Genomic DNA, 26,155 nt, shown 5'->3' with positions numbered 1-26,155 from the left:
TCACAGTGAATGAATCTTAAGATAAATCTAGTGCTGTACTTTTAGAAATATTCTTAATATAAAGCAACCAGGGGAAAATTTACATAGTAAATTATATTAACTTTTTTACTCCCTTTTAAAAATTAAAATAAAAACAATATTACAGTAAAGTATTGAAGAAAATACGTAAATGTTTTTTCCTTTCGGACAAATGGAAATTGTCCAAAAGTACAATTAATAGTTCTTCCCTCAGGCAAAAGAACCATCTGTGGTAGAGCTTATTCATGAAGCCTGTAAGCTGCCTTGATCTCCTACATGTGCTAGGGGGCACTGTAGTTTAATGTTAGTGCTTTGGGTCCATTTGAGTTCCTGCAGTTGGAAGATGCAAGCTTTGAGAGTTGAGTTTCAAACAGGAGATTTGAAACATTAAAGGACTACCTTAATCATTAATAACACCCTTGCATTTGCATGACATTTTACAGTTAAAAAGGCACTTTCACATGTCATCTTTATCACTAACAAATTGAGATATAGAAAGGTGGATATTACAGATGTCACAAATGAATAACCTGAGGCTCAGATGTTAAGCAGCATTCTCAATGACGTGATGACTAAGAAACAGTTGTCTTACAATTTGTTTGTTGAATTTATATTACAGTTCTCCAACAGGTTTCCTTCTTCAAATAAACGTGCTATTTATAATGGCCCAGGTAAAAGTCACCCCCAATAAAACAATGTCACTGCATGTTCTAGAAACAAATATATCTATATGGTCACAAATACATCAGCAGGGAGTATTTGGTAATAGAACATGCCAATCTTTGCCTGGTAGTATACCCTAAAAACCAGCAGGTAGCCTTTGAAAGAATATGGCATTCCAGAAGCAACTGAGTGTAGTATCTATACAACGTAAGATACTGTTCAAACAGAAAAGGAAGATGCTCTTTTAAATTAAAGATATGTGCCCCTCTTCCCTGCAGTTAAGTCTTATCTGGAATGTAGAAGCCTAAGATACAAAGTTGTTTATCTCTGGATGGGAAACAAGTGACTTTTGTTTTAACTTTATACTTTTTCCTGTTTTACATAAAACTATTTTATTTCTTTATTTGTATACATTTATTAAAAAATGCAACTTTGGTTGTAGTTTTTCGTGTGTGTGTGTGTGTGTGTGTGTGTGTGTTTGCATTTTGTACTTTGACCAGCATCTCCCTAATACTCTCACCCTGAAGCTCTGGTAACCATTTTATTCCTGTTTCTATAGAGTTTGACCTTTTTACACTCCACATATAAGTGAAATCATTGGGTATTTGTTTTTATATACCTGGCTTATTTCACTTAAGACAACAATGTCCTCCAGGTTTATCCATATTGTCACAAATGAGAGGATCTTCTTCTTTTAAAAGGTTGAATAGTATTCCATTACGTATATATGTGACATTTTGTTATCCATTCATCCACTAGTGGACACCTTGCTTGATTCCTGTGAGTAATACTGCAATGAACATGGTAGGACACACATTTCTTCAAAATACTATTTTTTAAATTTTGAAGCATAATAATATCCAAATGAAGCCACAGCTGATCTTGGCTAGACAGAGGATTGTGAACATGCCAGCTGTGCCTGAGAGATGCTTTCATATGTCATCTCAAGGGAGTGACTTAGCAGCTTCTAGGGAAGAATCCGGTTCACACCCTGACCTTTATCTGTCTCTAAGAATCTGTGAGAACCTAGTAGCTTCTGAAGGTGAATTAAGTCAGTTCATCTGGGGTCAGCTGTAGCACTAACCTGCTTGCCAGATAAAATTATACCTAGCACTATTAAAACAAAGGATGCCTTCAAACCACTTACATATTTTGTATTAAAATATCATGGTTGGGTGAAAATTTTTTCTGTGTTCCAAGATCTGGGTAGCCGCCTGCCTTGATTCCTCATCTCATTCAAATCTTGCTCACAGGTTTATCAGTACACCAATTCACTGTCTTTTTTTTTCCAGTTTTAAACTGCCTTTGTCCCTCCTCTGACATTCTTAACCTCCTTTCCTCCCTTATTTTTCTCCATGGCAACTATCATCATCTGACACACTATTTTAGACGTCTGATTATTTTTGATTTCTCTTCACCGGAATATAATCTCAGTGAGGGCAGGGATTTTATCTGTTCATTGCTATATCTACAGTTCTTAGAAGGGTACCTGCTAATTGTCATTATACAATAAATATTTGTGAATGAGGGAATGAATGAATGAGCATCCTAAGTACAGCTGTATTGTCTGTAAGACATTATACTTTTCTATGTGCCTGAAGTCAGTTCTTTGAGGTTGATGGTGTTTTGTGCAAAGTGTTCACACAAATTGAATTTGTCCATGCTTAGCAGCAGCTGTTCTTAAATTCCATTCAGTACAGATGCCAGGTGGTACTGCAGGCCACAGTTTGTCAGCGTGTTTGTCCTTTCAAATTCTCATAGCTGCATGGAGCAGAGATTTAGATTTAGCATGAGTTAGCATAGCTCAGTTGTGTCTTCCATTGCCTTGCCCTTGGCTTTAGTTTAGTCCACATTTATCTTTTATCTATATTGTAGCAATAAAATTTTATCCAGTGTTCCTGATTTCAGACTTGCCCATGTCCAATTCATTCTCCATATTAGATCCATTATCATCTTTAAAAATGGTATGATCATGCCACTCCTTTGATCAATACTCTTCACTGTTTCCGTGTTTTATCCACCAAGGTAGTTAAGGTCTTCGACAACCAGGTGCCTATTCGCTTCTCCATTTGTAAATACTTTGTCCTTCACACTCTTCACTGTGTGAAACCTAAAGTATGGCTATAATTCACCTGCTCTCTCTACTGAAGCAATTTGTAATCAATCTTTGGGTGTCTGTTTAAATATTATGCCTTCTGAGAACATTTTTCCCACCAAAAGACTAAATGAGGTGTTGTTTGTATTTTTTTCACATAGCACACTGTACTAATTCCTACTCTAACATTTAAACTTAGTGTGGGAATTTGCCTTTACTTGTATGTAGCCCAAATGAAAGAGGATGTTCTTTTTGACTCCATGACCTCATACAAATCCATCCTTTAATGAACAAATTCATTATTTATCTATTAATTCATTCAACATTTTTGGATAAATTTAACATCTTATGAATGTCTATCACGTGCCAGGCATTATTCCAGGTGCTGGATGAAGAACACTGCAGAAAGTATAAAGGATAAATGGGGAATACACCTTATGAGTGCCAGGAAGAACAAGGCCAATATGCTAGAGTAGAGTGGATCTTAAAAAGCAAACTAAGAGTTGACTTCAAATAGGTAAGATGGAGCCAAATTCAGCAGAACTTTTTAGGCCATTAGAAATACTTTTACGTTTATTATGACTTACATGATATAACTTTGGAGCAACAAGATTTGACATGTTTTAACAAGTTCACTATGACCGATGTATGAAGAATTGACTAAAGGGAGCAAGGACAGATGTAAGGTGACCAGTTAGGAAGGCTTTGCAGTAATCCAGAAAAGAGAACATGGCTTGGACCAGGGAAGAAACAGTGGTGGCAGAAAGAGTGGCCAGGTTCTCTACAGGTACCAAAATGGGTCCACAGAATTTTCTGGTGGGTTAGATAAGCAATGTAAGATTTTTTTAAAGTAGTGGATTATTCACAATTTGAGGACTGAGCAAATGGAAGTACAGAATTTCTACTAATTCAGGAAAAAACTTTGAGAGAACTTGCTTTGGGGGAGGTTAGAAGGTGGTCAGGGTAGGGGCATATTTGGTTTGACATTCCTATTATATCCAAGTAGAAATGTTTCATAGTAGTTTGGCTATACGGGTCTGGAGCTCAAAGGAGATGTTTGGGCTTCATATTTAAATTTGGAAGTCATGATTTTATAAATGATAATAAAATCCATGAGATCAGAAAGTGTCTTTTAGGAAGTATACATTGAAAAAGGAGAAGAGGGTTAACACTAAACACTGAGCCGTGGGACATTATAAAGGCAAAAGCACAAGTATATGGGTAGTTAGTGATGAATATTTGTTGAAAGTACAATAACTTTTGAACGCATATGTGTTGACATATGAATGACATGTGCTGGAAGGCTATTTTAAGCCTGAGTTGGCCTATAGTATACCACTACTCAATGTCAAAACAGTTTGAAAATTACATAAATAAGTTGTCCACGTGGAAACAAATACCTAATTCAATTTATCTGTGTAGTGTTTTAATCAGAATTTTTTAAGTTGTGTGGACACTGCTATAAACTCATAAATCAATTTTATGATCAAATTCTTACTTGATGTTTCCATACAAATTAAATGCCTGGGGTCATTATGGAAAATTAATTGCCTACAAGAAAAAACTACTAACATTGTGCTAAGAATAAAAATTCTAAAAATACCATAATATTCCGAAATTCTAGATTTCACTGACTTTGGAGACATATGATAAATTTCTCTCTCTTTTTTTTTTTTTTCTTGAGATGGAGTCTCACTCTGTCACCCAGGCCCCAGGCTGCAGTGGCGCAATCTTGGCTCACCACAACCTCTGCCTCCTGAGTTCAAGTGATACTTGTGCCTCAGCCTCACTACAGTCACAGCCTCAGCTGGGACTACAGGAGCATGCCACCATGCCAGGCTAATTTTTGTATTTTTGGTGGAGATAAGGGTTTCACCATGTTGGCCAGGCTGGGCTTGAATTCCTGACCTCAGGTGATCTGACTGCCTTGGCATCCCAAAGTGCTGGGATTACAGGCGTGAGCCACCACACTCGGCCTAAATGTATTATATATGTGACTCTTTCTAATCTGACAGACAGCTAACAGGAGCTTTTTATTGTATTTATTAACCAGCATTGAGAGCCAGAAATCTTAACCTTGGAGGTGGTTGTGGAATAGCAATGTTTATTGACTCAAAAAAATAGTTGTTGAGTACTCCCGTGCCAAGTACTGTCCTAGGCGTTAAAGGTATATTAATGAAATTACAGAAACCTCTGTATACATGGAGCTTACATTCCAGAATTCTCTATATTTCAACATATACAGTAGGATTTGGAACCTCTTTCACCTTTATCTCATACAGAGGAAATGACCTAAAGCATCTTTCGACTCATTCATTCACTGGTTACAGTTTATTGCTTCTCTCTCCAACAACAGACTAGACATAAGGGCAGAGACATGTGTATCATGTTCATGCTATAATCAATGCCTCAGACGGTATCTAAAACAAAGGAGACATGCCATATGTTGAATGAATAAATCTAGCGAAAATCTTCTACCTCTGGATGGTTCTTCCTACTGTTCCTACTGAGAATATAAAGTTATATCCTACCAAGAATGCCCTTTTCTATTCCCCTTTATTTGTCCTAAATCTCAGATATTTTGTTTTCTTTTTTTTTTTTTTTTTTGAGACAGAGTCTCGCTCTGTCGCCCGGGCTGGAGTGCAGTGGCGCAATCTCGGCTCACTGCAAGCTCCGCCTCCCGGGTTCACGCCATTCTCCTGCCTCAGCCTTTCCGAGTAGCTGGGACTACAGGCGCCCGCCACCGCGCCCGGCTAATTTTTTATATTTTTTAGTAGAGACGGGGTTTCACCATGGTCTCGATCTCCTGACCTCGTGATCCGCCCACCTCGGCCTCCCAAAGTGCTGGGATTACAAGCGTGAGCCACCGCGCCCGGCTAGATATTTTATTTTCTAAGATACTTTCCCCAGGCTTAGGTCAAATTCATGTGTTCCCTTAATGAGCTCCCAAACACTGTTTGTATAACCCAATTACAGTATTTATTAGATGGCATTTCAGCGATCTGTTAAGTTGTTGATATCCCTCCAGTAGAAAGAAGGCTCTTATGAGTTAAGGAAAATATTAGATGTTAATTCCTTGGCGGTTTTAACGTATCCTAGAACATAGCAGAAATGCATCCCATAGGCATTGCCTATGGGGTTAGTGACTGGAACATGCCATTAACATCAGATATTGCCTATGATTTAGGAAGCAGCAACTCTTGCTGTGGAAGGAGACAATGGTCAGAATTACATGTATTTAGGCTAAAGAGAGAAATCCCAAGTCTCTGAAGAAAATCCAGCTAGGAACCAGAGGGCCAGTCAACCACCAGGCAAGAGACACATCAGAAATTTTGTGGATGGAGCAGGTGAGGAAGCTAATATGGGAGCCAAAAAACAGAGCGTTCAGGTAGAAGGTGAGTCAGGGGAAATTAATCAAACCCCTAGCTACACTCTTAGAGGCTTTTGTTTGTACATTTGCCCTGATTAATTGATAGTCCTGATACCCTTGCAATAAGAAGCGTTACATGCCTCCTTTCTGATGGTTCTCAGATTATCTCTCTCATGCCTCTCTTTTTCTTCTATTTTTTCCTTCACAAAGCCCTTCACAAAGTTGTGTATATTTTTACCTAGTTTTCTATGAGGCAGAGGCAGACACTGGCCTCTCACTTTAAATGTATGTATAATAGACATTATAACCAAAAATAGGTGGACACCATGTCATAACTTTGGTAGTCCCAGACCACCTAGTATGGTGCCTCACTCATAAAAAGCCAAATCATTATAACCATCATCATCACTGGCAAAAAAAAAAAAAAAAAAAAAGAAACAGTGGTGATGCTATTATTACAAGTCCTGAACTTAAATGTTCAAGTTACTTACCTCCCTGTTTTTCAAAGCACTTAGTATCTCAGTGGAGGAAATGAAGCATGTATCCAAAAATATAACTAAAAACAAAGGTAACATAAAGTATCAAATGAATACCCTGGGAGATGTGTATAAGGGTCTGGTAAAAGATGATATTATGAAGGGGTTCAGGCAATCCTGAGAAGCTACAAGTGGTGGAACTTAAGCCCTGTCTTTAATATTGACCTGGAATGATGTAATGCAGAAAGAGCTGACAAATGAACAAGAATGGCACTGTGAATGATGCATCTGGGAAACCAAGGACAAATTATTATTAAAGGGTAAGTTTCTCAAAAGATCTTCAAGCAATGTAAGGTTGGAGAAGAAAACACAGCTGCCATATTGGATGAGACACCTCATTCGAGGAAAATGGCTTAAATTTTATTTGACAGACAGTGTAGGAAGTGTTTGCTGAATGAATACATAAATGAACTTTGAAGTATTTCCAAGGACAGAAATATAATAATATGCCTCCAAAGACATTTGGTGACACCATAACATGAGTTAATATATCTTGTGTAGCAGGCTGAAAGATCTTATACACTCCAGAGGTTTCCAATTTTTCTTAAAATAAAATTCATTTATGGTTCCTGGGCAGCTATTTCAGAATCAGCCCTCCCAGACCCAGACCCACCACAAATATGTTTGCAAACAAAATGAAAGAAGTAAACAGCATTATATTGAATTTCTTATTTTGCCTTTTAAAAAGAGATTCTTCAATGATAAATTGAGTGCAGCTCCAGTAAATTTGGATGCTTTAGGTCATGAACATTCCATTTTTATATCTACTGTGATAACAACTATATAGAGTGAGCAGAGAGACAGTGCAACTGTGCCCCAATGTTGCAAGAATTCATAAAATAATTGAAAGTGTTTCCAAGTGTGCATAATTCTGTGCCTCCAGTCAAATACAGTAGGTGGAAATTTGTTTGGCTTCCTCTGTCAAAATGTCTGAAATACATAAAGGAAGTGTGTAATGGGAAAACAAAATATTACAGTTTCAACATTCTTTTAATTATCTCTCAATCTCATCTTTACTATGCTCAACCATACTAATCATCCTGAAGGCTCATCTCTGATCCTTCTGGTGGATAAAATGACCGGATGCGATTTTTACCCTTGACACAAAAGTGTCAGTTCTGGAAATCTGCAGTATTTGTCACCATGAATACCATTTAACTGCAGCGTTACCCAAAGGAACTCTGCACAGCTACACGTGAATACAACCGGAGGAACTTAATTAATCTTGCTGTCACTTCCATGATGCTTTTCATTAGTTTTGCTGCTATCTGATCAACTGGATTTCTCTGTACTGGTAACGCTACCCACAGCCTCTTATAAAGTATCTTCAAAAGGTAAACAAAGATTCACCTTTGTGGTAGTGAACTTTTATGCAGTGGGACGTTATTACTGCTACTTATATGAAGGTAACCCTCACATGCCATATTTAAAATTATAAAATCATGGGAAACATAAATATCTAATCCATCTCCAACTGAGAAATTGTTTTAAACTCTATGCACAGAGTAGGTATTTGAAATAAAAGGTCATACTTTTCTTTATATTATTTTCACGAATACTGATGCTTAGTGCACTATCAAGAACAGTACTGACGAAATACAGAATACAATTCATAAGAAATCTGGGCTTTTTCACTGACTACTAGAAAGCAGTTTAGCAAAAGTTACATTTAACTGAGAGAACAAAGCAAATGATAATTCAATGGTAGTATTGGTCCTCTCTGTGGGTCATATTTTTGAAAGACTGGTTTAATGTGTGTATATTTTAAATATAATTTATTTATATTTAGCATCATTTTTATTTTTTTATTTTTATTTTTTTATTATACTTTAGGTTTTAGGGTACATGTGCACAATGTGCAGGTTTGTTACATATGTATCCATGTGCCATGTTGATTTCCTGCACCCAGTAACTCGTCATTTAGCATTAGGTATATCTCCTAATGCTGTCCCTTCCCCCTCCCCCCACCCCACAACAGTCCCTGGAGTGTGATGTTCCCCTTCCTGTGTCCATGAGTTCTCATTGTTCAATTCCCACCTATAAGTGAGAACATTTAGCATCATTTTTAAATGTTATCCATAGTCTAGGGCTGAACCGTGTAAACAGCAGAACATTATGAAATGACTGAGTGTGACTTTAATGGTTAGGTCATAAAATACAAAGTGGCTTTTGCTTCTCTCTTTTGTATCATACACTTTAGGAATAGCCACCTGCCATGCTATGAGGACACTCAAGAAGCCCTGTGAAGAGGTACACATGGCAAGGAGGTGAAAACTCCAGCCAAAGCCAGTACCAACTTGCCATGTATGTGAATGAGCTACCTTGGAAGGGGATTCTTCAAACTGTGCCAAGCCTTCACATACCTGCAGCCGTGATCAATACTTTAGTGCAACTTCATGAGAGACTCCCAGTCAGTACCACCAGCTGAGCAGCTCCCAAATTCCCAACCTACAACAACTGTGTGAGATGTTAAACCTTTATTGTTGTTTTAGACCTCTAAATTTGGGGTAATAATTTTTACACAGCAATAGACGGCTAATACATGATGGAACTTTATAGTCTAGCTTTAACAATGAAACTTCTGAATAGTATTACTTAAATTGATGACAAGGTGGTCTAGAATTCAGCTGAGATGATAGATATAGGATCTTGGAAGCCTGTATCCCATTTGGGGCTTGTTTCCTTACCCATGAAGTGATAATGTGAGAATGAGTGAAGGTCATCAATCAATGCAACAACCAACATAGAGAGGTGAGAGAAGTAATACAGCCTCATAGGATGGGCTCATTATATATCTATAGAGAGGATAAGACACTTTGGAGGAGTGAAGAGTGCGTGTCAACTCTCAAGGGGGTGTCTGTCACTTAGCTTCAACCAATAATAGTCATGAGAGAATGCAGATCCTTTTTTTCTAGCTTTTTTCAGGTATTACCCAAGTGATAAAAATTGTATCTCACTTAAATTTAAAGTCATAATGGCTTAAAATTATGATTGCAAGAGCATTTTCTTCCCTTTTTTTTTCTTTTTTTTTTGAGACAGAGTCTCGCTCTGTCACCAGGCTGGAGTGCAGTGGCACGATCTCGGCTCACTGCAATCTCTGACTTCCTGGTTCAAGCAATTCTCCTGCCTCAGCCTCCCGAGTAGCTGGGATTACAGGCATGCACCACCATGCCCAGCTAATTTTTGTGTTTTTAGCAGAGACAGGGTTTCACCATATTGGCCAGGATGGTCTCGATCTCCTGACCTCGTGACCTGCCTGCCTCAGCCTCCTAAAGTGCTGGGATTACAGGCATGAGCCATTGTGCTTGGCCTTTCTTCCCTTTTTTATTTCCTCATATCTTCAGGATAATATTCAAACATCTCTCCTATTGGATTCAGCTGCTCCGTCCATTCTTCCTTTCCACTACTATCTCTATCCTTCTTTCTTTGCTTCATAATCAAACTTCTACAATTCATCTACCAATACCATTTCTCTCTGCCTAGTATCCTGCTTTCTCTTTACCCTGTAAAGCTGTTCTCCACTGTCTCAACCTTCTGAAATGCTGCTCACCCTCAAGTGATCCACTCATGGCACCTCCTCTCAGAAGCTTTCCTTGAGTGCCATACTTACCATTAGTGACTACTTTCCCTAGACCTCAAGACTAACGCCCTTTATCACTTGGATCTTACTAGTTCTCTTTTCTTGTTTTTAATGTAAAATCTCATTTGGCAAAATTAATATGTCCCATCTATTTTATTGCCACTTATCATCTCATCTCATAATGCCTGCCTACAATACACTATCCAGATCTCTCTAAAATGACAGACATGTTGCTAAGGTGCTAAAAGTTATAGACAGAGAGCCTTTCACTGTCAACCCCTAGAGGTGTCATCTCAGCTGCGGAGAGCCGCCTTGTCAAGGTTTTGGCCCTTGGTCGTGGACCATGTCCAGTGATCAATATGGGATTGAAAAGGCCTATTCATCTTGGACCAACCTGGGGCACATTTTTACAAGCTGGATCATTCAACCTCTAGAACACAGAAAGATGCCTGTGGTTCTACATCACAGCTCAACTTCCTCTTCTCCGTTCCACAGTGCTGACCTAGAGCCCTCCCTCATAAACATCCTGCATGCTAATCTCCATCAGTGTCTGTGACACTGTCATTGAGTAGGTACTCAACAAATGCTTGGTAGTATAAAATTAAGTCTCAAGTACCTGTAAACAAATAAGACAAATTTCCCAAAGACAAGAATATGGTAACTCCCCCAAAAGCTCTTGAAATTGATGAACAATTTAGAGAAAAAGTTCACCTTCTGTCCAGAGACCTGATGATTTTGGAATTAGTCTGAGGAAAGAAAAACCCAAGATTTAAATGGACACCCTGGTTTGCGTACTCTGTCTGAGTAACAGTGATGGCTCCAAGCTGTCAGGTCGCCCAGGAGATATTCAATCATGATGTTCTTCTCTTTCTCTATAAGAAAGGTAATAATTCAGCATTTTATCTTTTCTAGGGGTGTCATTACTTCAAAAAGAAAATAAAGGCCTCACAAGGGTTTCTATATAGTGAAAAGTTTTCTAAAGGAGAAAAAGACCCTAATTAATTTGAGAATGAACAAATACATCAGCTTTGAGGAACTTCCATAGTATCGGTGTTTAAAACTTCTTGAGAAATCCTTTCAAATGAATATTGTGTGCTTTAAGCCTATAATATATAACATTATATATTAGAGGCAATAAGTGTCCAGGGGTGAGTAAGCCCTGTGTATTTCATATGAAGTAGGCATTTCCTATAAATAAAATAATAAAGTGCATTGTTTTAGTTAAATAAAATCACACTCTCTGGAGGAAAAAACAACAACTTTGCCTTGGAAAAATCTGTGATGCTGAGAAATATGTAGCATCTACCCTTCAGAAACTGTGAACAGTAAGTCCATTTTAATCTCTGCTTTGGTGTTACCAAGTGGTTTACCACCTGCTTTCAAGTCCAACACTTAATTTGGAAGACACTAAAATTTTTTCATTAATTCACTATTCTAACACATAGTCATTGAACATCCATTTGTCAAGCACTGTGAGAGGTGCCAGGGATAGTGGAGTAACTGAGGTAGATTTTTGGCCTCCTGGAGCTTACAGTTTCCCAAAGAATGAGATACTGCAATGGAAGGTGGATCAATGGCTACAACAGTCTGTTGAAAACGGGCAGAAAAGTAGGGAAAGATGGATAATCAGGGAGGTTAGAGCAGGGCTTTCGAGAATTTGACATCTAATATAAAGAATGAGGTTGATTTGAGATGCATCAGAAATTAGTCAGACAAAGATAAGGGAAGAGTATTCTGGGCATGGTTAACAGCTTATGCAAAGACCCAGAGGATAAAGCAGTATGGAGACAAGAGGTAGAAGATGCTCAACAAGGAAAGGCAGGGGAGAGTGGTATAGTATTAGGTAGGAGAAGCAGTTTGAAGGAAATCATGAACTGCAACAAATATTTGAAAAACCACAAAGGATTTTCAGGGAAGCAATGGGCCTCATAGTTATGGATTCAAAATGTAGAATGGTTAACTAATAAGTATTCAGTGGAAATAAAGCTCTCATAAAACCAGTGACTTTGAGATAAACATATGCAATAATGCTGTAATCTCTGGTACAAGCCACAGTTTTCCTTGCTCAGGTTTGCTGTCTACATGCCAGCCAATGAAACATAGCAAGCAAGAATGAAAAAGACATTTTGCATGGCTGGGCTTGTCTAGTTGGAAATCACCAATCCAACCACTTTTAGAGTAAATTAATGTTTTTAGCTGTCATGGAAGCTGAGCATTGAATACAAGAATGAAAACTGAACAGTTGAGTGTTTGACAATTGACCCAGTTTAGCCTTCAAATGATGGAGTCAGCGTGCTGTGTGCACTGAATTCTATGTCACACACAGAGTGGCAGTGAAGCATGGAAGAAATGACACCATGAGGAAAATATCATAAGTTTTTAGATTTATATCAAGTTGTGGTATAAGTTTACATTTCTGGCTCCCAAGCTTATTTTTTCCAATTGTCCACTTCTCTCCCGCCTACAACTTCCCTGAATAATTTCTGTCACATTATGGATGCCCCTGCTTTTAAAGATCTTCTAGCATTGAGACATATCCTTAGACTGAGATTGCCTATACCTGTCTCAAGCAAATAAAGTCTTGGATATCTGCAGTGGCCAGAAATGTTTTATTTTTTCTCTGAAGTTTCCAAAATGAGAGTCTTTATAAGTACAGTAATATTTTCATTAAATAAGTTGGTTCTAATGTTTTAGAATATAACAGCAGCAATTTCTGAAAGGATATGCATGTATAATCCCCTCATACACATAAAATCTGTGTGTGTGTGTTTGTGTGTGTGTGAGAGAGAGAGAGAGAGAGCATTTGAGTGTGTGTGTTATAGATTTTACTGACTGACTTTGCTAGAAATATAAGTAAGGGATCAATACTGATGGAAAAATATAGGTAACTTTGATGTATTTCAGAGCAGCTGCCAAGCCATTCTCCTCTCTGGGGAAATGCCTATTTCACACGAAATACACAGGGCTTACTCACTCCTGGACATAACTGATTTGATTAGGATGGCTTCTAAATGGGATTTTCTGAGACCCATGACTTGTGCGGCCTAGCTTGAAAAGATGAACTGAGACAATCATGTTTGTTCTCAAAAACATAAACTAAGAGATGGAGAAGGAATATGTCAATTGGTGATGGGCCCTGGAGCTAGTGGGGAGTATAGACTCAGGTAATATAGATTCATGTGCAAGATGGATAAGCACCAAAAAGAAAAAAAATAGAAAGAGGAAGAAATAGGGATACACATAAGTGCATGCGTGCATGCACACGCATACACATACACACACACAGAGGGAGAGAGAGAGAAAGAGAGAGAGACAGAGAGAGAGAGAATGTGCACTGGATAGAAAGAGAGGCACATCTTACATGTAGGCTAGGTAGGCTTTGGTTATTCAAAAGTTTCTTTTATATGTACCTTCTTAATTATCTCACGTTTTCCCTGTGGCAACTTTAATATGTGTCTGTTCCTCCCATAGTAATATCTTCTTTTACACCTTTAATTAATTGGAAGAGATTCAGCAGACTGAAACTGTAAGAGCCATGGTCAAGTACTGTATACCAGCCTTTCGACTACATGTAAAGAAGAGAAAAGAAGATAGAAGCATTACGATGAAAGGAAAGATAGTGGCCTAAAGGAAAAAAGGAAAGTCAGTCATACTGGGAGAATCCAGGGCATTTGGGAAGTGAACTAATAGTAGTTATGGGATTGATAACAATGGTTTCTGCAGCAAACAAATAATGACTTTCAGGTCTCCAGATGAAAACCTGTTTTCTTTTAATGTCTATCCTCCACTGTTAATTTGTGAAGATTTACATAGAAATGATGAGAGTAATGTATTCCTTACGTTTTTAGCGTATGTTTTGATGGTCATTTAATGGTTAGAGTAATGAAGAACATTTACTTTTGACACATACCACAATTATTGCCTATCTGTTATGGCTACAGGACAATGTACTTATTGATGTGATAGAACCTGAAATTATGACTTTGGTTCATGTATTAAAACACAGTCAGAACACATTTTAAAGATGAGTTTGTGTTTGAGGAAAGAGTAGGATCATGCCATAGTAATGTGGACTCACTGATTTTGTCCTTTATTTCAATTTCTGATATCTCACTATATATCTGCTTTAAGATGCAAATCTTGAGGGAGATACTGCAGTAGAACAGAGAACATTTATTAAACCACTATGCAAGGCCCACTATGGATGCAGTTATGGCGTGGAGAATAGAGATAAATAAGGAAGGTCAAGAAGAGTAAGATAGAATAGTTGAAAGTGAAAAGAAGGTATTTCAGATGGAGCAAAGGGAGAATGATAGGATATAATTAGTTAGAAGGAGAAATAAAGTAGTGGAGATCCTTGAAGTCAAGAGCACATAGTTAAAATTGTATTTACTGGAAACACTGTTTATAGTTGAACTAATGTACTGGAAAGGATTTGTGGCTATGGGTAAAGAAGACAGGCAGATGAGGTTCAATTAATATAAGTACTAATCCAGTACTTGACTCAAGTTGTGAGTTCAATGGCCATATTTAGTATAGCTATAAAATATAAGGTCTTTTCAAATCTAATTCATTGCTTTCATTCATGAAAAGTAGGTAAATAATGTGTGTGCAACACCCCCCCCAACCTCACACATGCATGTGCACACCCTAGCTATTTCTGTCTGAGCCTAAATTGAAACAGAATTTGATAGCAAATATTGTCAATTCAGAGTCTTACGGAAATCACAGATCTTAGAGAAATGCAAGGACAGTGCGAGATAGCCACCTTTAAACAAGACTGAAGCTATACATGTGTCTTAGGTTTGTGTAATCATCCCACAAAATACATTTATCTTTTTAGCTCCACTGCCACTTGTCTTTGACAAATTTTACTCATTCTTTCTCTTTTTAGCTCAACTGCCACTTGTCTCTGACAAATTTTACTCATTCTTTTTTTCCAAGATTGAACACTATTTCTTCTATAGCATTTGATTTTGTTGCTGATAACTCTTTTACATGCTTCCTTAGCACACCCTTCTTACCAATAATACCATTTGTTATCATTGACTCCATACTTGCCAGTTCCTTTCTAGACTAAGATTCCTGAAGACAGAGCCAGAGTCACCACTACATCTCCAGGGTCTCGTGAGCTTGATTCACAGTAGGTGCCCAATATACACCTGGTATACAGATGAGTGGGTGGACGGATGAATGAATTGATGAGTGGTGAATGGGAAGGGAGTTAAGGTGGGGGGTGGGAGAGGAAGAGAGGGTAGAGAAGATTGAGAAGAAAGAAGAGAAAGGATTATATATTGTGATATGAATATATGAAATGGTAGTTGAAAATATTTAAAGACAAATATGACCGTTCTTTCGGAATGCTTTAGTAATTAAAGAAGTTAAATTTCTTTATAATAATAAAGCACAAGAATGCATGTAGTGTTTTATATTATCTTGAACATTCATAGCATATCCAAACGATGTACTCTTTATCAGAAATTCTAGCCAAAAATTAAAACAATGCTCTTATTTTACATTGTCCTAATTTGTTGTAATTATTCACATAAGTAAATTCTAAGCATGAGGGAATTGTAACAACATGTACTCATTTTGTAGATTTCTGGCCTTGTTGTATGTAATAACAGATATTAGAAGGAGATAACTTAGTGGGATAGAGACACAGATGAATGCACTAAATGAGAGAATCCCCAGGTCATTCCTGTCATGGGACTTAATGCCTGCATTTTGATTATGAACAAGGACAAAGGACTTTCTTGAAGATAGAGTTATTACCTATTTCATAACCAGAATAAAATGTTACGAAAAAGAGCATTACATCATTATTAGTCATACCTTAACAGCATAATGTTAACTTCTGTATATTTAAAGTAATTATATTAACATAAGAAAGAAGTTTACTACTGAGGATCCTGGGAAGTAGCAGAGTAGAAAGCACCAGGAGTCTGTCCCCCACCTACACAACAATTGCACTAGCAGAATCTGTTTGATGTAACTCTTTTGGAACTCTGGAGTCTACTGAAGGCTTCAAAATTCCAGGAGAATGCTTGGACAGTAAAGTGGAGTTAATTTTTATCAATTTTAGCTCTTAGAGTAGCAGCAACCCCTCCCCAACACAGCCCCATGACAGGCAGCTGTGCACCTGCTCCTGAAATAACTTGCACATAGCTCATAGGAACCAGGGTAGAAAAAATGACTTTGTCCTCCAAATATTGGGAATATGTGCTTTGATCACTGATGACTGTTTCTGATCACAGAGTTACAGACAAAGAGTGGGGTAGTCATTGCTGTTGTACTTCCCTCCATTGTTACGAACTCACCGTCCCCAGCTGAAATGAGTTCCAGAGGATGTAACAAATCAGCAACCATTTTTTCCCTCCTTTGATGATTTTACATTTCTTCTTTTTGGAGTCAGACATTAAAGACTAGGGAAACAACTAAATAAATGGGAAATTTAGAAAGTCAACTGTGCATTCCTAGGGAAAGGCACAGGCTCAGAAAACAAAAACAAAGACCGGGTTTGTCATAAATAGCTCTTATTATTTTTAGATACTTCCCATCAATACCTAATTTATTGAGAGTTTTTAGCATGAAGGGCTGAATTTTGTCGAAGGCCTTTTCTGCATCTATTGAGATAATATCATACTGAATGGACAAAAACTGGAAGCATTCCCTTTGAAAACTGGCACAAGACAGGGATGCCCTCTCTCACCACTCCTATTCAACATAGTGTTGGAAGTTTTGGCCAGGGCAATGAGGCAGGAGAAAGAAATAAAGGGTATTCAATTAGGAAAAGAGGAAGTCAAACCGTCCCTGTTTGCCGATGACACAACTGTATATCTAGAAAACCCCACCATCTCAGCCCAAAATCTCCTTAAGCTGATAAGCAACTTCAGCAAATTCTCAGGATACAAAATTGATGTGAAAAAATCACAAGCATTCTTATACACAAATAACAGACAGAGAGCCAAATCATGAGTGAACTCCCATTCACAATTGCTTCAAAGAGAATAAAATACCTAGGAATCCAACTTACAAGGGACATGAAGGACCTCTTCAAGGAGAAGTACAAACCACTGCTCAACAAAATAAAAGAGGATACAAACAAATGGCAGAACATTCCATGCTCATGGATAGGAAGAATCAATACAGTGAAAATGGCCATACTGCCCAAGGTAATTTATAGATTCAATGCCATCCCCATCAAGCTACCAATGACTTTCTTCACAGAATTGGAAAAAACTACTTTAAAGTTCATATGGAACCAAAAAAGAGCCCGCATTGCCAAGTCAATCCTAAGCCAAGAGAACAAAGCTGGAGGCATCACACTACCTGACTTCAAACTACACTACAAGGCTACAGTAACCAAAACAGCATGGTACTGGTACCAAAACAGAGATATAGACCAATGGAACAGAACAGAGCCCTCAGAAATAATACTACACATCTACACCTATCTGATCTTTGACAAACCTGACAAAAACAAGAAATGGGGAAAGGATTCCCTATTTAACAAATGGTGCTGGGAAAACTGGCTTGCCATATGTAGAAAGCTGAAACTGGATCCCTTCCTTACACCTTATACAAAAATTAATTCAAGATGGATTAAAGACTTACATGTTAGACCTAAAACCATAAAAACCCTAGAAGAAAACCTAGGCAATACCATTCAGGACATAGGCGTGGGCAAGGACTTCATATCTAAAACACCAAAAGCAATGGCAACAAAAGCCAAAGTTGACAAATGGGATCTAATTAAACTAAAGAGCTTCTGCACAGCAAAAGAAACTACCATCAGAGTGAACAGGCAACCTACAGAATGGGAGAAAATTTTTGCAATCTACTCATCTGACAAAGGGCTAATAGTCAGAATCTACAATGAACTCATACAAATTTACAAGAAAAAAACAAACAACCCCATCAACAAGTCGGCGAAGGATATGAACAGACACTTCTCAAAACAAGACATTTATGAAGCCAATGGACACATGAAAAAATGCTCATCATCAGTGGCCATCAGAGAAATGCAAATCAAAACCACAGTGAGATACCATCTCCTACCAGTTAGAATGGCAATCCTTAAAAAGTCAGGAAACAAGAGGTGCTGGAGAGGACGTGGAGAAATAGGGACACTTTTACACTGTTGGTGGGACTGTAAACTAGTTCAACCATTGTGGAAGACAGTGTGGCAATTCCTCAGGGATCTAGAACTAGAAATACCATTTGACAATCCCATTACTGGGTATATACCCAAAGGAATATAAATCATGCTGCTATAAAGACACATGCACACGTATGTTTATTGCAGCACTATTCACAATAACAAAGACTTGGAACCAACTCAAATGTCCAACAATGACAGACTGGATTAAGAAAATGTGGCACATATACACTATAGAATACAATGCAGCCACAAGAAATGATGAGTTCATGTCCTTTGTAGGGACATGGATGAAGCTGGAAACCATCATTCTCAGCAAGCTATCGCAAGGACAAAAAATCAAACACTGCATGTTCTCACTCACAGGTGGGAACTGAACAATGAGAACACTTGGACACAGGAAGGGGAACATCACACACTGGGGCCTGTTGTGGGGTGGGGGGAGGGGAGAGGGATAGCATTGGGAGATATACCTAACGTAAATGACGAGTTAATGGGTGTAGGACACCAACACAGCACATGTATACATATGTAACAAACCTGCACGTTGTGCACATGCACCCTAGAACTTAAAGTATAATAATAAAAAAAAAATCTGAGGAAGCCTTAAATTTGCACCTCTAGTTGATCCTTGGCACAGGCACAGCCTAAAACCATCAACAAAACAAAAACAATAAGCAATAAATATATAATACAGCAAGCCCTGGGGAAGGGGGTAATAGAATTTTCAGAGTTGCCACATTATTAGATTTAAATGTCCAGTTTTTAGCAAGAAAATAAAATCACAAGGCATAAAAAGAAATAGAAATGTGTGGAACATTCAAAAGGAAAAAAAAGTCAACAGAAACTGTTCCTAAAAATGACTTGATGACAACTCTACTAGACAAAGACTTCAACACAATTACCTGAAAGAATCTCGAAGAGTTGAAGAAAGATGTGAAAAAAAATCAAGAAAGTAGAATGTGAATAAAATAGAGATAGCAAGAAGAGCCAAGAAGGGTGACAACATACAGCCAGGAAGAGCATCTTCCTGAGACCAAGAGACAAGACCATCAGGATGGGGGAGGGAGGGGAAGCAATGGTTAAAAAACTAAGTAAGACCATAAATAGCAAATACAATCTTGAAAATAAATAACAAAGATGGAGGACTCACACTTACTGATTTTAAAACATACTACAAAGCTACAGTATTCAAAATAGGGTGATATTGGCATTATGGCATATAAACCAATGGAATAGAATAGAAAGCCCAGAAATAAATCCTCATACAGACGGTCAAATTACTTTTGACAAGGGTGGTAAGACAATTCAATGGGGAAAAAAATAATCTCTTCAACAAATGGTGCTGGGAAAACTGGATATCTATAAGCAAAAGAATGTAAATGTACTGTTACCTAAAACCACGTAAAAAATTAAGTCACAATGGATTCAAGGCTTAAATATAAGAACTAGAAATATAAAGCTTTTAGAAGAAAACATAGGACAAAATTTGATCACATTGGATTTGGCAATGATTTCTTGGATATCACACCAAAGGCATAGGAAATTAAAGACAAACTAGGCAAACACAACTTTATAAAAATGTTTTTAAAATGTTCTCCAAAAGATACTACCAGCAGAGTAGAAAGGCAATTCACAGAATGGAAGACAATATTTGCAAATCATATATCTGATAATAGATTAATATCCAGGATATAGAGAGAACTCCTAAAACTTAACAATGACAACAACAACAAAAAAAACCAAACAAGCTGATTAGAAAATGGACAAAGAACTTGAATAAATATTTTTCTAAAGATAATATGCAAATGGTGAATAAGCATATGAAAAGATCCTCACATCAATAAACATTAGAGAAATGCACATCAAACCAAAATGAGGTATTTCACATGCATTACAGTGGGAAAAAAGAAAATAACATATTGATGAAGATGAGGAGAAACTGAAACACTTGTGCATTGTTGGTGGGAACGTAAAACAGTATAGTCATTGTGGAAAACAGTATGGTGATTCTTCAAAAATTAAAAATGGGATTTCCATATGATTGAGCAATTTCACTTTCAATTCAGTTTCTAAAAGAAATGAAATAGAGTTGCAAAGAGATACTTGAACACCTATGTTCATAACAGTGTTATTCACAATTGCTAAAATCTGGAAGAAACCCAAGTGTCCATTGACAGACGACCGGATAACCAAAATGTAGCATACATATGCACAATGGAATATCATTCAGCCTTAAAAAGGAAGAAAATTCTGATGTGCTGCAACATAGAAGAATTTTGAGAACATGCTAAATGAAATAGCCAATCACTAAAAGACAAATACTGTATGATTCCACTTTTATGAGGTACTTACAGTAGTCAAAATCATAGAGACAGAAAGTAGAAGGGTGGTTGCTAGAGATGGAGGAGAGAAAAATGGGGAGTTATTATTTAATGGGGATTTTATTTCAGTTTTACAAGATGAAAAGGGTTAAGGTGATAAAGGTGGTGATGGTTGCACAACATTATGAATATGTTTAATACCATTGAACTGTACAGTGAAAAGTGGTTAAGATGGTAAATTTTGTTACAATGTATTTTAGCAGAACAAAAATAAAATTGGAAAGAAAAAATAAAAGATATTTACTGTTTTGTGCTTTTATGCCTGGAAAGTTCAAGCCTCTTAGTTTTCTCTTTGGAATGGGTTTCTCTGTTAAAAACAGGAGTCTTTGCCCATGAAAGATTTTATGATGAAGACTCCAAAAGCAATTGCAGCAAAAGCAAAAATTGACAAATGGAATCTAATTAAACTAAAAAGCTTCTGCATGGCAAAGGAACCTACATCAGAGTAAAGAGACAACCTACAGAATGAGAGAAATTATTTTGCAATCTATCCATCTGACAAAAGTCTAATATCCAGAATCTACAAGGAATTTAAATGAATTTACAAGAAAAAAAAAAACAATCCCATTAAAAAGTGGGCAAAGAACACGAACAGACACTTCTCAAAAGACTACATACATGCAGCCCACAAACATATGTTAACAAGCCCACCATCCCTGATCATTAGAGAAATGAAAATCAAAACTACAATAGATACCATCTCACGCCAGTCAGAATGGATATTATTAAAAAGTCAAAAAACAACAACTGCTGGTGAGGTTGTGGAGAAAAAGGAATGCTTTTACACTTGCTGGGAGTGTAAATTAGTTCAACCATTGTGGAAGATACTGCGGCAATTCCTCAAAGACCTAGAGGCAGAAATACCATTTGACCCAGCAATCGCATTACTGAGTATATACCCAAAGGATTATAAATCATTCTATTGTAAAGATACATGCACATGTATGTTCACTGCAGCACTATTCACAACAGCCAAGACATGGAGTCAACCCAAATGCCCATCAATGATAGACTGGATAAAGAAAATGTGGTACATATACACCACGGAATACTATGCAGCCATAAAAAGGAACAAGATAACGTCCTTTTCAGGGACATGGATGGAGCTGGATGCCACTATCCTCAGCAAACTAACGCAGGAACAGAAATCAAATACTGCATGTCCTCACTTGTAAGTGGGAGCTGAATGATGAGAACACATGGACACATACTGGGGAAACAACACATACTGGGGAAACAACACACACTGGGACCTGTCAGAGGGTAGGGGTGGTGAGAGGAGGGAGAACATCAGGGAGAATAGCTAATGGATGCTGGGATTAATACCTAGGTGACGGGATGATCTGTGCAGCAAACCACCATGGCACACATTGACCTATGTAACAAACATGCACATCCTACACATGTACCCCCAGACTTAAAATAAAAGTTGGAATCAAAAACAAAACAAAACAGGAGTCAAATGAAGACAACAACTTTAAAAATAGAGGCCAATGGGATGCTCTGACGGAAAGAGGAGATGGGAAATAGGGAGGAGGGTCCCTATTCCGTGGAATCGCAAAGCCCAAAGATTAGTCACAAAGAAGTAAAAATGTTCCGGAAAAATATTATGGTAGGTGCAGAGATAGAGAGGAGTGATTAGAGAAATAGTTACGAGATTTTGTTGACTAGATAAATGATGATGGGCGGTGATGGGGTTGATGAAGAAGTAGATGTAATTAAGAATAACATGATTTTGGCTTTCCCAGTTCAGTACCTGTCACTGAAATAGGTACTTAGAGAACTTTAAAGATGTCCAGTTTAGGGGAAAAGTTAACAAATTTGGATATGATGTATATAATATTTTTGAAACAGGGAAATAGAATGACATCTGGCAGTCAAACTAAGGGTCTCAAACAGAGAGGATAGGTCCAGGTAATAGCATGCTAGTAAAAAACAACTGGCTTTCTAGAGAGGCAAAGCCCTGACTTGTATCATTTGTCAATCATTACAGTTAAAATACTCCCACCAACACAACAATTTCATGGTATAAGTACAAATGACATAACCTGAGAAGAGATGAGCATAATTTACTCTTGTAAGAGAGTGTAAGCCAGCTCCATCACATAAGGAGTGATTCAAGAAGCAGGACATTGTCAAAACTGTAAAGTACTCAGGGAAAATCAAGTAAATTCATCTGGATAAGGGGTGGGCTTTGAGTATCTTTTGCTTCTGTGTCACTTACGTTTCCTTTTTTTTTTTTTTTTTTTTTCCCATCTTACAAATGTGCCTTTATTTCTACATACCCTATCCTCTCTGTAGTCATGATGGAGTTGTCTCTCCTTCCAATGAAGGCAAAATTTCTCTCTACATGCTTTGGATTTCATTCCTGCCTTCTCAAGAGGCTTTCACTATTGCCTCCTCTCTTTCTTTTTTTTTTTTTTTTTTTTTTTTTTTATTATACTTTAGGGTTTTAGGGTACATGTGCACAATGTGCAGGTTTGTTACATATGTATCCATGTGCCATGTTGATTTCCTGCACCCATTAACTCGTCATTTAGCATTAGGTGTATCTCCTAATGCTGTCCCTCCCCCCTCCCCCCACCCCACAACAGTCCCCGGAGCGTGATGTTCCCCTTCCTGTGTCCATGAGTTCTCATTGTTCAATTCCCACCTATGAGTGAGAACATGCGGTGTTTGGTTTTTTGTCCTTGCGATAGTTTACTGAGAATGATGTTTTCCAGTTTCATCCATGTCCCTACAAAGGACACGTACTCATCATTTTTTATGGCTGCATAGTATTCCATGGTGTATATGTGCCACATTTTCTTAATCCAGTCTATCGTTGTTGGACATTTGGGTTGGTTCCAACTCTTTGCTATTGTGAATAGTGTCGCAATAAACATACGTGTGCATGTGTCTTTATAGCAGGATGATTTATAGTCCTTTGGGTATATACCCAGTAATGGGATGGCTGGGTCAACTAGTTCAACCATTGTGGAAGTCAGTGTGGCGATTCCTCAGGGATCTAGAACTAGAAATACCATTTGACCCAGCCATCCCATTACGTTTCCTTTTTTATTAACTCTTTAATGGAGGGTTGCAAAGTATTTGCAGCAAGAATTGGCACCTGTTTCCTAAATCAGCCGAGAGCTTTCATTCTTGGCACCACCACCTACTACTTCCCAAGGTTATTTGAAAGTTATAGCCAGTGAGGAACTGCCTCTGCTACCTAAAAAAATTAAAAATAAAAATAAAAAAAAGAAGAAAGTGCGGGATAAAGGAGGGCTTGGAAAGTACTGCTTTTATTTATTATTCCAAAAATAGTCTAAACTCTCAGTAAACCTATTTACACCTCTGAGAAGTTGAACTCCTCCTGGCTATTTCTTTAGCAATTAAGACCCTATATTGTATCTAATTTCCAAATCTAAGTCTTCCGTAATTTATCATGATGATTTTGGTTATTTGTACATCATTTCCTCCTTCATGGATGTTTCTTTTTGTATTCCCCCAAATTAAATTTTACACTGAAATATATAAAGTATTCAATGACAGGAAATCATTTTCTTATTGATTTAAGAATATCCTTCTAGAGTAAATTTTTAGATTGTCTGAGCTATAATTAGTACACATCTCTTTCTGGAGCTCATTTGTATAAATAGCGTCTTCCTGTAATTATAAAATTAAGACATGCTCTTTTTCAAAAATTTGAAAATTTTTTAAAAATAATGTAAAGAAGAAAATAGGTAGTCATAATTCCTTACACAAATACTACTAATAGTATTTTCTTTCAGATAGTCAATTATATAGTTTAATATATTGTGATGTACATTTTTTACATATTAAAATTTTATACTATTTCTTTGTATTTCAAATTTTTTGTATATTATACAATCAAAATCTTCTGTCATTGAAATTATGCAAAATATGTTAATTATTTAATTATATCCTATATTATGAGTGTGTCATATTTACATAAACATTCTTTTAGTTTGGACCCTTAGATATTTTCCAAATTTTCTTTGTTAAATATAGAATGGCAAAGGACATCCTCCTCCATTAGTTTTTGTGCGTATTACTTATTGCTTCCTTGGATAAAGCCTTGAAATGTAATTACTAGGTTAAAGGGTAAAATTGCTGCAAATAATTTTGGTACATACTGTTCAATTGCTCTCTCAAAAGATTGTGCCAATTTACAATCACATCACATGAGCACTGTGTGTGACTGCTCAGTTTTACTCCACCATAACCAGCCATGAATATCCTTTAAAAAAGAACGACATATGTGTGTGTTAAATTTGATACACAACAACTAGCATTCTTTCATTATTTGTATTTATTATTCTTTTATTAAGATAAGTTAATGATTAAAGGAATTTTGTGAATTTGTCCTCCCATCCCTCGATCATTTTTCTACTGATGATCATGTTTACCTTACCTAAGGTATTTAATGTAATTTAGAGATAACTAAAAAATAAACTTTTTATGAGATTCCGGAAATATAATTTCTAAGTGTAGCATTAGCAATTATCACAAAAAGAAAGTAAAGTTGAACCAAGAATATGTACAAGTGATGTTTACAAATCATAATTACACAAAGCAAAAAGAAACATTATTCTTTACGGCTACTAGAGCCCCATGAGAAAGGCACATTTGCTACTCCTGTGGGCAGAAACTGAAACTTTTTCTCCTGTCCAAAGACACAGATAGGTTTTAGAGTGAATACTAGTTCCAGAAAGGTTCCCAGTTCTCTCCCCATGGCTACTGAACAGTGCTACAGAGGAATCCTTGCAAACAATTGCTGTGAGCTTTAGATATGATTTTCTAATTCTCTCCTGGGCCCCAAACATGCTACTTCCTCAGCCTCTTCCCCACGTGGGATCATGTTGCCAATAATGTCTTTGGGATAAATTTGAATTCATCAGGCTTGAATTTAATTACATTATGTAAACTAGAAAATGTCCCCAGTAGGTTTTGAGGGACTAGCTTCTGTATGCAATTGCAAGGTTCTGTTTTGTTTAAGATATTTGCATTTTGATAAATCCACTCTGACTCAAACCATTTTTTGATCTTTGTCGAGAACTCATTTTCCTCACATCAGCCCCAATTTACCTTTTAAAAAATAAATATTTATAAAATTCTGCATAAAAGCCTTTCCTCTACTCCACATCCTCCCTAAATGCCCTCTCTCTCTACCCAGGTTGGGGCAGGATGGTGAGAGGAGGTGGGCAAAGCATCATGTTCATGGGTTATCTCAGCACCAACATAGTTAACAGATAGTCACCAAGTTCTGAATGCAGCCTATTCTCTGATGGTGCATTGGGAAGAAAGGCTTTCAAAATGATCAAATGGAGAGAGAAGAATCATTT

General features: G+C 37.2%; 1 protein-coding gene across 2 annotated transcripts in view; it reads right to left on the bottom strand.

The window, feature by feature from the left end:
* Positions 1–26,155, bottom strand: part of ZNF385D (zinc finger protein 385D) — a 776,796-nt gene that overhangs the window by 341,899 nt on the left and 408,742 nt on the right. The window lies entirely within an intron of this gene.

This window comes from Symphalangus syndactylus, chromosome 1 (assembly GCF_028878055.3).
Source record: "Symphalangus syndactylus isolate Jambi chromosome 1, NHGRI_mSymSyn1-v2.1_pri, whole genome shotgun sequence".
NCBI classification, from domain to species: domain Eukaryota; kingdom Metazoa; phylum Chordata; class Mammalia; order Primates; family Hylobatidae; genus Symphalangus; species Symphalangus syndactylus.
Note: the sequence above shows the minus strand (reverse complement) of the source record. Positions and strands in the feature narration are given on the sequence as shown.